The 14,420-nt window shown below is 34.8% G+C and overlaps 1 long non-coding RNA gene across 1 annotated transcript; it reads left to right on the forward strand.

Moving 5' to 3' along the window:
- Positions 1-271: 271 nt before the first annotated feature.
- LOC136256766 (uncharacterized) lies at positions 272-6,093 on the forward strand. The gene is made up of 3 exons (XR_010701642.1): positions 272-463; positions 1,788-1,981; positions 5,823-6,093. It is a non-coding gene; the product is annotated as an uncharacterized lncRNA (long non-coding RNA).
- The last annotated feature ends 8,327 nt before the right edge of the window (positions 6,094-14,420 follow it).

Raw genomic sequence — 14,420 nt, forward strand, 5'->3', positions numbered from 1 at the left:
CCCGGTAATGGGCCTAACAAATGGCCCTAGGGACTTTTAGATGTCCCGATTTTCAGTTCTTGTCCAGCACGTTTGCCTTTTGTGCTGGGGGTGGTAGGAAAGGGCATTACATCTAGCCCGGGAAAAAAAAAAAATTTTGGTGATTATTAGTTTCTCATCCACCGCCCGCATCCTTCTTAAGCTACCGCATGGTAAGCCATTATTTACTCTGTGCATGTTCAGAAGAACACGTGATACCAAATTGTTATAAATTTTTGTTGATGAATGCTACAATGCGCTATATATCGCCAGGAGAACTATTGTTTCCTTAACAAATTGCTGCAGTGCCAGCTGCAATCGTGTTCTATCGACTTCATCAAAGCAGGCTTTCAGTTTACTGTCGAAAACAGTTGGCGATCACGAAAAGTAGACTCAGCTGGTGAAGGAAATGCTTGTAATATGAAAGAAAGACAATTTGGACAAGGTCTGTACATCAGTGTGTTAATATTATAAAATAATGGTATAATGGTAATACCCTCCCGCCCGCATCATAACAATTATATAAAAGCCTGGATGAGAAACTAATAATCACCAAATAGGGGCCTTATAATCTATATGGTTTAACAAGCACTTCCTTAGCAGTGCATAGCAACGTAATTGAACGAATTACGAAAATTTCATAAATTACGAAATACGAGAATTAGCCTATAATATTATTGTACAACCCTATTGTAAAATAGTAATACATAGTTGGTTAATTCATAGTAGCATATATATATATATATATATATATATATATATATATACTATCTTTGGTTAATTCCAGATGAATTAGCTAGCTGCATGGCGCCTGGTTTTTAGAGGTAGCACAACATCAACTTATATATATATATATATATTCTTTTGTTGTTTGTTTATGCACTCTTACTTTACATATATACAAACTGTTTCAGTGTAAAATAGCCACTTAAATGGTGTCACTTTAGATTGCTATGCACACAGTCTACTAACTATTTGGTTGATTGTAATACATATGGTTTTGTTAGATTACGATAATCCCTGTTGCTAGCAGTACAATATGATATTGATATTGAAAGTGTTTTGTATCTTAATGTATAATATAATTATGGAAGCCACTAGTTGGTACGATGCAACATTGGGTTTTTTGTATTAGGAAATGAACTTGAATCTACCAAATATTTGTAATCGATTTACACAGATGTCATTGAAATTTAGATACAGCAGTTGAGATAACTGTTATCAATAATGCACGCTTGTAAAATCTAGCAATGTATGATGGACATATATGTGTGTGTGTGAATCACTATTCATTATAAGAATCTGAAAGTGTAGTAGCTAGCTGTACTTACTTCACTGTTGCTATGAATTCTTACTGGTAAAACATCTATGGATTGTAAAAACTGTATGAAGAAATTTATTGTATGACTTTCAATACTTGTGTATAATACGTCACAAAAGATTTCAATTTAAAATGTGCATCTATATTGTGTCGGAAACTATGCTAGTGCTCATCTCAGCATCAATAAGCTCACCTTGTTATAGTGGGCATGCATGCTAAGACAAACCGTGTTAATGAACTGATTTATATAGCAAGGGCATGATTTTGCATGGTTCATGTATGAAACTAGCCCTGTTGATGAATTCTTAGTGTAGAAGAGGAAACTATCATTTAATGCATATAGTTGCAGCACAATAAAATTGCACACATTTATAGCCAAATTGGTAAATGTAAACAAAGAGACACCAGTCTAGGTGTAACTCTATATGTACTATCACTGTACATACAGCTAATGACTGATGCAGTTGTGTTACCATCCATTGTACAAGAATACTACCTAATGAAGAAACTGATCACTAGACTGGGTACCATCCTGTTGAATGAGGTTGAACTTGGAGTATAGCCCTAGAGCCTAGTTTCACTGATCTGGTGCTACAGATGTATAGACAGTCATATGACATTACAACACCTGTTAGAAGAATTGTAAGTATTCTACTTCCCTTTATGCTTCATGTTATTGATGTTGTTATTAATTTGTCATATTGTTGTTGTCTATTATCCTGTCCTTGATGTGTTTATACATTCACCATTGTAAGCAGTTGTTGAATCCTGTGAAGCTATATATAGCTTATTCCTTTTTTAGAGATTTTCTTATTGTTGATATCCTTGTGTTTACATTCCTGTGGATGTCATTGTTGAATTCTTCCTTGTGGTTCAATGTAAAACCACACTCTGTTGTGGTATATAGATCATATATATTTAGTATTCAATTGGCTTTTTGGACCACACAACATATCGTGTGTCATTTAGTATCAGACAATACTTTGTGTTGTTGTTTGAAATCCCCATTTTCAGTTTGGTGGCTCTAATATAATTGTACTCTGGGGTGAGAATGTAGTGCTGTGTGCTGACATGTAGGAGGAAGTTTAATGATGGTTTATTAGTTTATAAATACCCACTATAAGTAATTCATAAATAATGTTGCAGCTTATCAAGTCCTGTACTACAACAGAAACAGCTTTCTTATTTTAAAATGCTTGGCTTTATCTCCTGAAATGGAGTACTGTCAAACTTATGAATCATACATTCTTTATTGAATTGAAATGCTATATAACATTTCTATTAAATTGTGATATAAGCCATGCATTAAATTGACAGCAATTAATAATAACTTAATCCTGAGCATCTATACTCAGCATGCTTTATAAGATATCAGTCTAAATCTGCAGTGTCTGTACCTATGTTTTTACTGCCCTATATAAATGTAGTAGATACCACTAATGATGACAATATATCATTTTGTTGCATAAACCGTATGCACTTTTGCAGATGTCTCACTTATGTTTCCTCTTTAACATACCTGCCGATAACCAGTGTTGGGCAAGTTACTTTGTAAAAGTAACTAGTTACATATTACATATTACTTGCAACTGAACTATTTAGTTACAGTTACATATTACCCATAAAATAAAGTAACTGTAATAATATTACATATTATATTACTTTGTGTCCACAGCCTTAAGTTGTCACGTGTGAAACTACCATGTTATCACGTGACATGATTGCGTTGTTGGACAATATGCAAATCTTGGTTATAAGTAAGAAGCTGGTGAATAAGCTTCATTCAGTAGGCCTCGTTACTTCGTTGTGGCTAGGCGTTACTCAGAGGATAGCTAACCTGATTAGTTACTTCGTTACTTGTAGTAATAATATTACCATAGATCCTATTAGACTCGTTACAGTAACTATATTATTTAGGTAACGCGTTACATTTGTAAGTAAAGTAACTTGAGTTATATTACCTGTTTTTATAGCGTATTTCGTTATATTACTTTGTTACCACAAAAGTAATAATATTACGTAACGCGTTACTCCTAACACTGCTGATAACATAAATCTTCTGAAAAGGAATAGATTTTGTAGAACCACAATTTTTCTTTCACAGCAGCAACAGTTCTCTACCACAAAACAAACAAACAAACAAAAACAACAACAACAACAACAACAACAACAAATGTTTACATTGTTTTGAATGTGATACAACAGATCGTACTATACACTTATCCATTTATAGACATATAGTACAATATTAATCCACCCACCAAGCCATAAAATTCTTGTACATGTAGCTACACAACAATAATAACTACTATCCAATGTCATTTAGAGCTAACACCTGTTAATCTGTATACAGTTACTGTATTCTATAGTTCACTCTATTGCATTTCTACCATATAAACTTCAGTGTAAAACTAAAATTGCATTGATATCTTGTCTTACAATATGATGGGTAATGATGTAATGGAACGTACATACATATACATGCATGTTAATTAAATGTGTGTATCTTCTAATTTTCAAACTAGCAGTTGCTACCAGAAGGTAGGGATGCGGCGATTATGCCAGCATAATTTCGGGCATAATAGGTATGTGTGGGAATCAGGAATTATGCTAGCATTTTTAGGTGATTATAAAGCTTTAACAGTAGGAAAATCTGCAGATTGCATAATTCCGTTAAAAAAATCGAGATACTCTAATAGAGCAGTCAGAAACTCTAATAGAACAGTCACCGAATATTATTTACTCTAATAAAGCAGTCACGTTGATATGAAATACTCTAATACAGCGACCAGCTAAAAATTCAAGACTATTTGAAGCTTAAACATCAATGAAAATGGGCTGATACAGGAATAAACTGTCATTATTAGCCAATTATGGTGGCATAATTTTGGGAATAATGGGCAATTCTCAAAAGCATAATAGGTGATTTTTTGAGCACTGCTCAAAAGCATAATGCTCAATTTTTGTAGAATAATAGCCTCATCATGCCTACCAGAAGGTCACTGGAGACCATGCACTGACTCCACCACATTGAGTAGATAGGCTTAATGTGTTTGGTATTCACTTATGTGCCATGCATCATTGTAACAGGATGACACTTGTGTGTCATGGGACCACAACTACTTAATAGACAGCTTGGGTAATGGTGAAACTGAGAGTTTGTAAGAACTTCTTAAACCAAGCTAGGACAAAACCTGGTTGATAATTGGTTGCTTATACTATCTACCATTCATTTTAGCTATTTTGTACAAATGCATGTGTGCTGGTCGGGTTCAGTATTTTTACCTATATTCATGAAGGTGCTTATGATAAAATCATAATAATGCAGGTATACAGTATATATATACTTACAAATTTAAATATCAGGAGGGAAATATCAAGGCTTTCAGATTTATGATTTCTCACAGATTAAATTACGAAATTTTGTGACTAATTTTCAGTTATCATTCAACTTCTGAAAATAGATACCTTTATCAATGGATCTAAGTAAAAAGAATTTTTTTTTTGCTATGAATGTAGACTGAGACCATGCAAAGTAGTGTCAACCTCCAGTTCAGACTAGTGGTTATTGACACATAAGCCCCTAATTTATGAAATCTATAAGTACCACCCCAGGCATAAGACCTGGAGGGCTATAATATGATTCACTGCATTCTTCATAAAATAGATCACATCTTTTTGAGTTTGAATCACACTTGATCCAACCCAGCCCGAACACACTTTAAGACCCACACAACCCTATTGACCCAGATAATCTGACCTATGTTTGTACATAATGTTTCTACTATCATGGGCTCACACATTGTGATGATTAAACTAATAATCATATATTACATTGTTGTTTCCACTGTATACTTTAACCCATAGTCATTAGCTACAAGTGTTGTATATATTTCCTATATTAGGTTTCAGCAAAAGTTAGCATATAAAGCTTCTATGCAATTCGATATGTTTAATAGCTTTAATTTAAAAACATCAGTGAATACAGCATTTAAAATATCATTGCACAACAAGTGTTCATGCAGATGGCCTTTATTAAGGCTTCTGCATGATGAGCTCATTTTTACATCAAGTTGGTAGCCCATTGAGATTACTGCTAGCAGATCAGCTACATGTTTGTGTACTTTGTTTCTTCATTGCTATATTTGCCAGCTAACTTCCAACGTAATGATACAATTATAATTTTACTTCATCTGTTTCTATTATACTGAACTAGCTAATCATTTCACTGTTAAACCATACCAGAAAAAGAAGTTTCAAAGATGCAGCCTTGTACAATTTCAGGATAGTAATCTATAGAGTGTAGCACTGTAACTATACACTTCACTTGTAGAGAATCCATTAAACAGTATATATACTGAATGTAATGAGTAATGTGTTAGCAGGAAAATCCCTATACATGTAGTGTTGGCTCAATAGGATATGATTGTGTTACTGTACCACACTAGCAAGGTCATTACAGGTTTCTACATGTGTTCTGTAGTTTGATGAGTGTCCAAAGCGATTTGTCAATTTGGCATCAACTGGATGAGACTACTACTTATTGGGAACTCATCTCTACGAAGACTTGATGCTACACCAGCTGAACAGAGCCAGTCTTTACATGACAGATTAATGAGTGCTTGTCATGATGTAGCAACTTAGTAGCTATGTATATATGTTATGATCCATCACCCCATTATACGTCAAATTTACCAGTTGTATACTGTTATTCTGTAGTCATTAGCTTTTGTTCACACAATTATATTTTCACTTTATACCTTAAAAATACAAAATTGTATAATTACAGTAAATGTAAGCGAGTAAAATAGTATAAAATCACACAATAAAAAATCACTGGTCATGTATTCATCTGAAAATTAAAATGTTTTTAAAAACACACTTCTCGGTAGCTATTAGTAATGGCACCACTTGTTATCAAAAGTAATTTTAGCTTTTGTTGGGGAAAAACTGTATGAACAGTGATGGGTGCTACCATGACATTGTCTTTCTTGTGGTGATTCTTTTAATAACTGTGTAAGAATTTTCTGTAGACTGTCAGCATCATTTTTGATTCTCCTGGCTACACTGTTGACCGGATAATTTCTGGGTGAGAAGCAGTCCTTGGTTGCATTTATTAGAGACGCAAGTTGTTCATCAGCTTGTAAGCAGTCACTTGGTATACAATCGCATCCAGTGATGTTCAGCTATATACACAACACAAAATGTTGGTAAACAATATATAGAATTACAATAAATACGAAACTTTTAAGCTAAAAGTATAGCTAGCTATATACATGCATTTTACATAGAACTAACACTCACCAGATGATAAAGGCGAACAATATTGTGTTCAAGTTGGTCCTTAATGGAATGGAGTGAATGATGTATCTCTCTTTGTCCTGTTAGTCTTAGTTTCTCCAACTCCACCAACATCACTTCTGTGATATACCTTCGGTGAAGGATGAGGCCATTGTAGAACTTTTGTAACAGATCTTTTGTGACATTTTGTGATTCTGGATAGTAGACCAAGTTGAGCTTGTAGCTATCATAACATTCTCCAAAACTCTGTAAAGTAAGTCAACATTCATGATAATGCATAATGATTATTTTAATTATGCTTTACTTAGCTATATATTTAGCTAACTTTACTTAGCTATTTAGCTATAATTATACAAACTTTACTTAGTTATTTAGCTAGATATGGTCGGAAACACGTGCATGACGTGCATGTACATAATTATAGTAGCAGATGTCTGCATTGCATTCGCATTTACTTCTTTGTTGTCAGTTAAACTAATCAGGAAGTCTGTTTCCATCGTTAACTTGCTGATTCCAGCTTCCTTCTTACTTGGGCTTAGCCACTTGGTTAACACTTTTGTCACATTGCAGCCACAATTGACGGTACTGTTGTTCCCGCTGCCAACGCCGCTGCTAGAGTTAGCAGCGCTATCATTTCCAGAGCTCAGCTCAGCAAAGTTCGTATCGTTTGTTGGTGGCAACGGGGAGGAGCTGGCTTTCATGCTAGCTAAAATGATCATGTATAGAAGAGTGTAGAATAATCCTTGCACTGGCGCCATTGCTGCTAACTATATATAGCTGTTGTTTGGTCAGAGATTGACTTTGTTATGCTTTGATCAGTGAATTGCTTGCTCCTCCATTGCACAGCTAGCTATTTATAGAAGATTTCATCTTGCTGTCTTCACCGTGAGTGAAGTTAGATCATATGGGAAAATCCCCCTGTGCATGCCGACATATTGATTTGTGACGTACGATGATTTCGTAACACTGTTCTTCAGGATTTTCAGCAAAATAAGTCTATAGCAGTTATACCATAGCTAGGTGCATACATTAGACACTGCATGCACAGTGATCTAACACGTCAGTATTAGCTATAGGGCGCCTGAGTGCTGGGCGAATATGCATGCAGTTATTACTTCTTTTTTTTTTTTCCCGGGCTGGATGCACTGCCCTTGCCTACCACCCCCAGCACATAGGAGCAAGTGCAGGGGCGGATCCAGAGTTTGGAAACAGGGGGGGCACCTTTCTGAAAAACAGTTGAAGACCAAAAAAACTCGCTGAAAACCAGTTGAAGACCAAAAAAAAAAAAAAAAAGGTCACGACAATAATAGCTAGTTATCCTTACCAACTATATCACGTCTGTTATGTAAAATAAAATCCTATTTATAGCTTCATAAGTAAGCTACACTGCCTCATGAACATTGTGACTGCTTTATTAGAGTAATTGACTGCTCTATTAGAGTATCTCAATCTTGTATGCAATTTCTTGAAGGGGGGGGGGGCATTTGCCCCAAATGCCTCATCCTGGATCCGCCATTGAAGTGTGCTGGACAACTGAAAGGGGGACAACTAGAAGTCCCTAGGGCCAGCAATATGGCCCATTTCCGGGGAAGCATGGTTGGAACGATGAAGGATGGATCGTGTTCCCCGGATGCACATTGTATCAGAACGAAGCAATGGAAATGACAATGTGCATGCAGTTATTACTTAGTATAGTGACGAATTGTTACAACGTGCATCGATCGTAGCGTACATACACGAATGTATATCACTCAGTATAGCATTGATGACTTATAGCCACAGGCTAAAAAGCCGCAATGCTGCAGGTACACTAGTATGCAGTAGCTAGAGTGAAAATTATATTTAGCGGCTATACTGAGCTACACATTAATAAGCTTCATGCATGCATACACTCATACTTGAAGGGCTCAAGGTATGGCTAGCAATAGGATCCTATGATCCAACCATCAAAAATGTCTACTTAGCTACAGTTAACCAGCTTCAAGGCATATAGCTGTATAACAGTCATTTAGTTAATTGCATGGCTGATTAATTTTATTTATTAAAGCTTTTCAGCACAGTTAAGTACTGAAGGTCTGTAGGACACCTGGTCCTATATACAGCCTGTTTTCCTGGCTAAAGAAAACATTTTTACGTTTAATGCTGGAAGCTAGCATATAGTTACATTTAATAACTTTATAACACATTGTCCCTATTAAGTAGCTATATAATTGTGACAAATACATAGTTATGCATGCCTGGATTTGGATTTCAGCAATAATTATTGTAGCTGTATAATAGTTCATTGCCTGGTATTTCACAAGCATTTACAGGGGCGGATCTAGGATTTATAAAAAGGGGGGGCTAACTCAAGGTACTAATCTCTTGGGTAAACTTTAGCATAAATCCACTGATAATACCTTGGAAAGATGTTTATAAGGTGGTTTTATGAGTATTTGTATTATTAGTGATCATATAATTATGCTAAGACAAAATTTCATTATAATACTCAGCATATTGATCAAGTAAAACCTAAATATGAAGGGGGGGGAGCTTCAGCCCCCAAAGCCCCCCCTGGATCCATCCCTGATTTAATCACTCCAACAAATTGCAAATAAAAAAAAGCACAAATACATAACTATACTGCAATTAACAGTTATATGGCTCCTATAAAGTAGTCGATAGTAACAAGTACCAACGTACATAATTGATAGCATAGTCACCTGTGTACCTGACCTCTTGTCTGCACAAACTTTCCCTTTAGCAGTGATGTACACGTTATTCGATATGATGACTAATGTTTTATTATGTCATTAGCTAAAATGTATCTGTTCAGGATATGACTGAGCACCAGCTTAAGGATGTTCCTGTATATAAAGAAGTTGATGGCTCTATCAGATACTGATTCTGTGTGCACTGTGTATCCATTCATGTGCCACTCAAAACACACAGTTAAATACTTTCATTTATGTCTTTTTTAATATCAATATTTCCTCACTTCCTCACACTATTGTCCTGTACAAGATTCCTACAATGTGTTGGATTCCTGATAGATCTCCCATACACTATACTGTTGTATGCTTCCCATAGTATATACATGGCACCGTCCCTACAATACGAATGACTATTCTTGGAAAAACAGTGTTACCACTATATATGCTCAACTCACTTAATTGGCCTTCTCTTGAATCATGCTGCACCTACTCTAAACTAGTTATGTTTTACAAGATAATTATCTCATTGTTGTACTATCTGTATATCAACTCCAATGTTAACGTACACCATGCAGGGGGCTACTTGCAGTGTTTTAGAACACCAAATGCTAAACTTAACGCATACCATTACTCCTTCCTGCCTTCAATGATTAGATCATGCAACAATCTTTCAGAGAACATTGTCAACCAGCCATCTTTGAATGGTTTTAAAGATTTATACTTACTTACTGTAGATTACAAATTTAATCTAATCTAGTGTTTACTGTATTTCTGTGTGTCATACTCTGTATAGAGTCCTTACTACACAGTAATAATAAATAAATACTATAATTCACAATTACAAGTCTATACAGTCTGTTTAAGCAACAATTGTAATTTTTGTATGTATTAGCTAAAAAGACATTAAATATCATAAGCATTTTCAAAATATTAAATTACTGTTGGAATACTACATGTATGCCATATAAGGCATATAACTAGCAGTAAATGGGACAAATTTTTGTGATATAATCACAACTGCACAACCAGACAGCCACACAAGAGGTCACCAGAGATCTAATAAGTGTCATTTTCAAAACAGATTAAAAGGTTTCGTGATTTTCATAAGTGCATATCAGCATTAATGCATGACTAGCTATAGGAATGGGACTGGTAAATACCCTAACAATTTGTTGTCATCCTTCAGATAGGGCTAGCAAGCCATTCAGTGTTCAGCCATAGTTACCTTGTATAATTATACAGTTCGATAATTTTGCTTTTCACCTCTGCATAAATTCCGTATACCAATATATTTAAGTGCAATATAATTAATTAAGCTTTTAAAAGTATATTGGTACTGCATCTCTGCATGTGTAATGTTGTGGATAAGTCTAAATATATTTGCTCTAACAAGCATTATAATGCTTCTCAAAATCACCTGCATGATGTAATTTGATGCACTGATATATGTACTCTATGATGCCATTTCATTATGGTGGGGGGAGTTTCATCAAGCAAAAACACTTAAAATTCTGTGTAGACTTATATGTGTAAGCCAGCACTATAAATAAGTGTGGGAGCTATAGCTTCCTCAAGTTTGTTTGCAATGACAAATATAGCAATGATGTCCACAGTGGGGATAATTCATTTAGTTTTGTATGTGGTGATTGCTAAAGTGGTCATGGCTAGTAACTTACAGGATGATGGTTCCTCTTTCTTACTGAATGAAACAAACTGTGACTCTGGCTCTGGCTCTGGCTCAGGAGATCAGTCAGGCTCAGGAGTTGATTACATTGACCGTAATGGCAATTCTACTACCTGTCACTGCAATGAGACTGATTTGGTTGTCAGTGGGTGCTTTTTAAATAAATGGCTAAGCCCTACCAAGAAAGACTCTGGATTTCACAAATTATCATCAGAAACAGATAATCTAATATCTATAACTGACAATAAGGAGGTTAGTGTATGTTAATGCATGCAGCCATATAAGCCATGCTTACAAGTGTTTCCAATTAGCTTTTTACAAATGGTTGTAGTAGCTATCAATGAATCTATGCAATATTTCAGAATGTGTCTATGCTACTTTACAGACTTTTGGTGGATGTTATGACAGTTACAACCTCGATTTAGCCTACTATCCAGAGACGCAGCAAATCACGCATGAACTTTTACAGCATTTTTACAATGGCTATATCCTTCACCGAAGATTTATTATAGAAGTAATGTTTGTGGAGTTGAAGCCGCTAAGACTAACAGGAAAAAATGAAATACACCATTCACTTTACTTCATTAAGAATCAGCTTGAACACAACATTGCTCGTATTTATTATGTGGTGGGTTTGTGTCAGTGTGCATTCTTAGCTAAGTATATAACAGCTATCTGGCTGCATTAACAGTTAAATGTTTTATGTGTTGTGTAGCTGAACATCACTGGATGTGATTGTATACCAAGTGACTGCTTACAAGCTGATGAACAACTTGCATCACTAATCCGATCAACCAAGGACTGCTTCTCACCCAGAAATTATCCAGTCAACAGTGTAGCCAGGAGAATAAAAAATGATATCAACAGTCTACGAAACATTATTAAACAATTAGAGAATGATAGATTACTACAAGAAGTACAAAATGATAATCATGACACCATCCATGAATGCCTCTACAGTTTTTCATCAATAAAAGCTAAGATTGCATCTGATAACAAGTGGTGCCACTACTAACCATTAAAGAAAACATTGATTGAAATGAATGTGTGTAATAAATTCCATTTATTTTGTATAGGCATAGCCAGTGTGTTTCATCAATCATTTATTTACCCTGAACTATTATTATACTCAATTTAAAAATCACGTGAATTTACATTTAATGTAATGTTTAAACATATCTTGTGGGTGTCTGGTGGTATGGTATTTAATTAAGGTTTGTTAGCATAATAATAGAATGCAGTATTCCAGATGCTGGTTGTGTGGCTTCTTGTAAGTACTTATTTACCTAAACTGTTCAGTGTTCATTATAGAATACTACCCTGTAGTTAGAACACAATGCACCTAGGAGAGAGATGATTTGAATACAAGAAAAATACCAGGGATATATAGGCCATTGGCAAAATGTATTATTTCAAATCTAGTCAAATCATGAAACACACCACATGAATTTTATACTGACACGATACACCATTGGAATATGAGTAGACTTGCCTGTATCCAAGGAAAAGTGTTGAGGCATATAGTATTTCCCATGCAAGTTCTATTCTGCTTGTTGTACTATAGTTAGACAGCTACATACATGGGTGAACTGAATAGTATTGTGACAAAAGTGCTTCATTCTATGCATATACAGTACATATATGTACATCTCAGGAAATACCTATATAGGTGCACTTTTAATGTTTCAGTATGTATAAGAAAATAGTATGCACTTTAAGCCACTGAATAAACCTATTCAGTCCATACAAGCTTCAAGTATGTTAAAACATTATCTCAGGTACACACTTTGAGGAATTGGTGAGTATTCGTAACATTTGTAAATAAATTGTATTAGATAGTACAATTCAAGGAGTAAAATGTCAATTGTATGTATTAAAAATAAGGGTGCAGCACATGTTGCTGTCAGATCTTTAGTGCTTGTTGCTGTAAAGTTCTAATAAAATGATACATAATAATAATATTGAAGTAAGCTGTACATTTAAATATTGTAGAAAACTATTCAAACATAATGATTTGGTAAATTTTGGACTGCTCAATGCAATAGTATTCAGTACACCCATGTCATTTAATCTGATTGAGTTGTTTGAAACAATAACTGAATACCTTACACCATTAGAACATCCAAGCTACTGTGCACAGTTAATTACAATTTTAAAATCTTGAAAACAGCATTCATTTATTTTGCTATTCCAGTATGGATATGTGTCTGTGTGTTGCTGGACTTCATGTTCATTAAATGCATCTGTGAGGCTTGTTTGATACAGTCTCACATAGGTACCAGTCTCAGACTCAGTCAGTGTCCTTTGTTGGCAATTTTGTTATTGTGTGCATGTATGTATATGTGTGTTTGTGTGTGTGTGTGTGTGTGTGTGTGTGTGTGCGTGTGGGTGTGTGCGTGGGTGTGTACATGTGTGTGTGCTCGCATCTGTGTTCGTGTGTAGATGTAAGGTGAGAGGTAAGGTGAAGTAAAACTATGTACAAGAGAATCTGTTGATGTCATATGGAAGGCCTTCTGTAAAGCTTGGCATTTAGGCACTATATTTTCACAAGGTGACTAATTCATATCTTCATATCTTTGAATTGAAATACTCTAATAGAGCAGTCACATTAACTGTTGTGATTGATGTTTAAAAAATAACAATGCACTTCTAACATTGAAATAGGAAAATATTCTCAGTTGGAGTGGCCAAAATGTATATGCCTGACTTGATCCTGTTAGTTTACTATGTAAATTACAGTTAGATATCATGAATATTGTATAATACATTGTGCACTCAATATAAAAGCCGGAATTGAATTATCATCACTACTAGGTACACAATAAAACATTAATATATTCTAATAGAGCAGTCAGTAAAATGTTAGGCTTATATGCTACTATTGTATTTTTACTTATGCTAGCTTGTAATGTATTTTTCCCAGTCCATGCAAATTGCATTATTTCAATACTTTATTTTTAGACTAATCCTGGTTGATATGAATGTTGCTAAACTACAATGCATATGTCTACTGAAAATATCTGGATAGGCCTAGATATTTTTAGAATGACACTTTCTAATCAGTAACTAATTATTTGATTGTCTTTGCATGCAAATTTGTCACAGGGCCGTTTTAGTGGGTGAGACACATGTGACTACTATTTGGCTGCTACCTTCACAATGGTAGCTATGCCATTGTGTTGGTATAGCCATATAAATGACTATTCAACAAATATGATTATTATGTGTTCATAAAGCTCACTATTCAACTTATAACTTTTATATAATATGTTGGGAACAAGGTGTATGGTGTTCACAATAGACAGAAGCTAAGATGTCAATAATTAACTTTTGTATAATTACAGCAATTACTAGTTGTCTTGTGATGTGGCAGTAACTCTTTTGCAGCATGCATGAAACATGT

The sequence above is a fragment of the Dysidea avara genome, chromosome 5 (genome assembly GCF_963678975.1).
Source record: "Dysidea avara chromosome 5, odDysAvar1.4, whole genome shotgun sequence".
Taxonomy (NCBI): Eukaryota; Metazoa; Porifera; class Demospongiae; order Dictyoceratida; family Dysideidae; genus Dysidea; species Dysidea avara.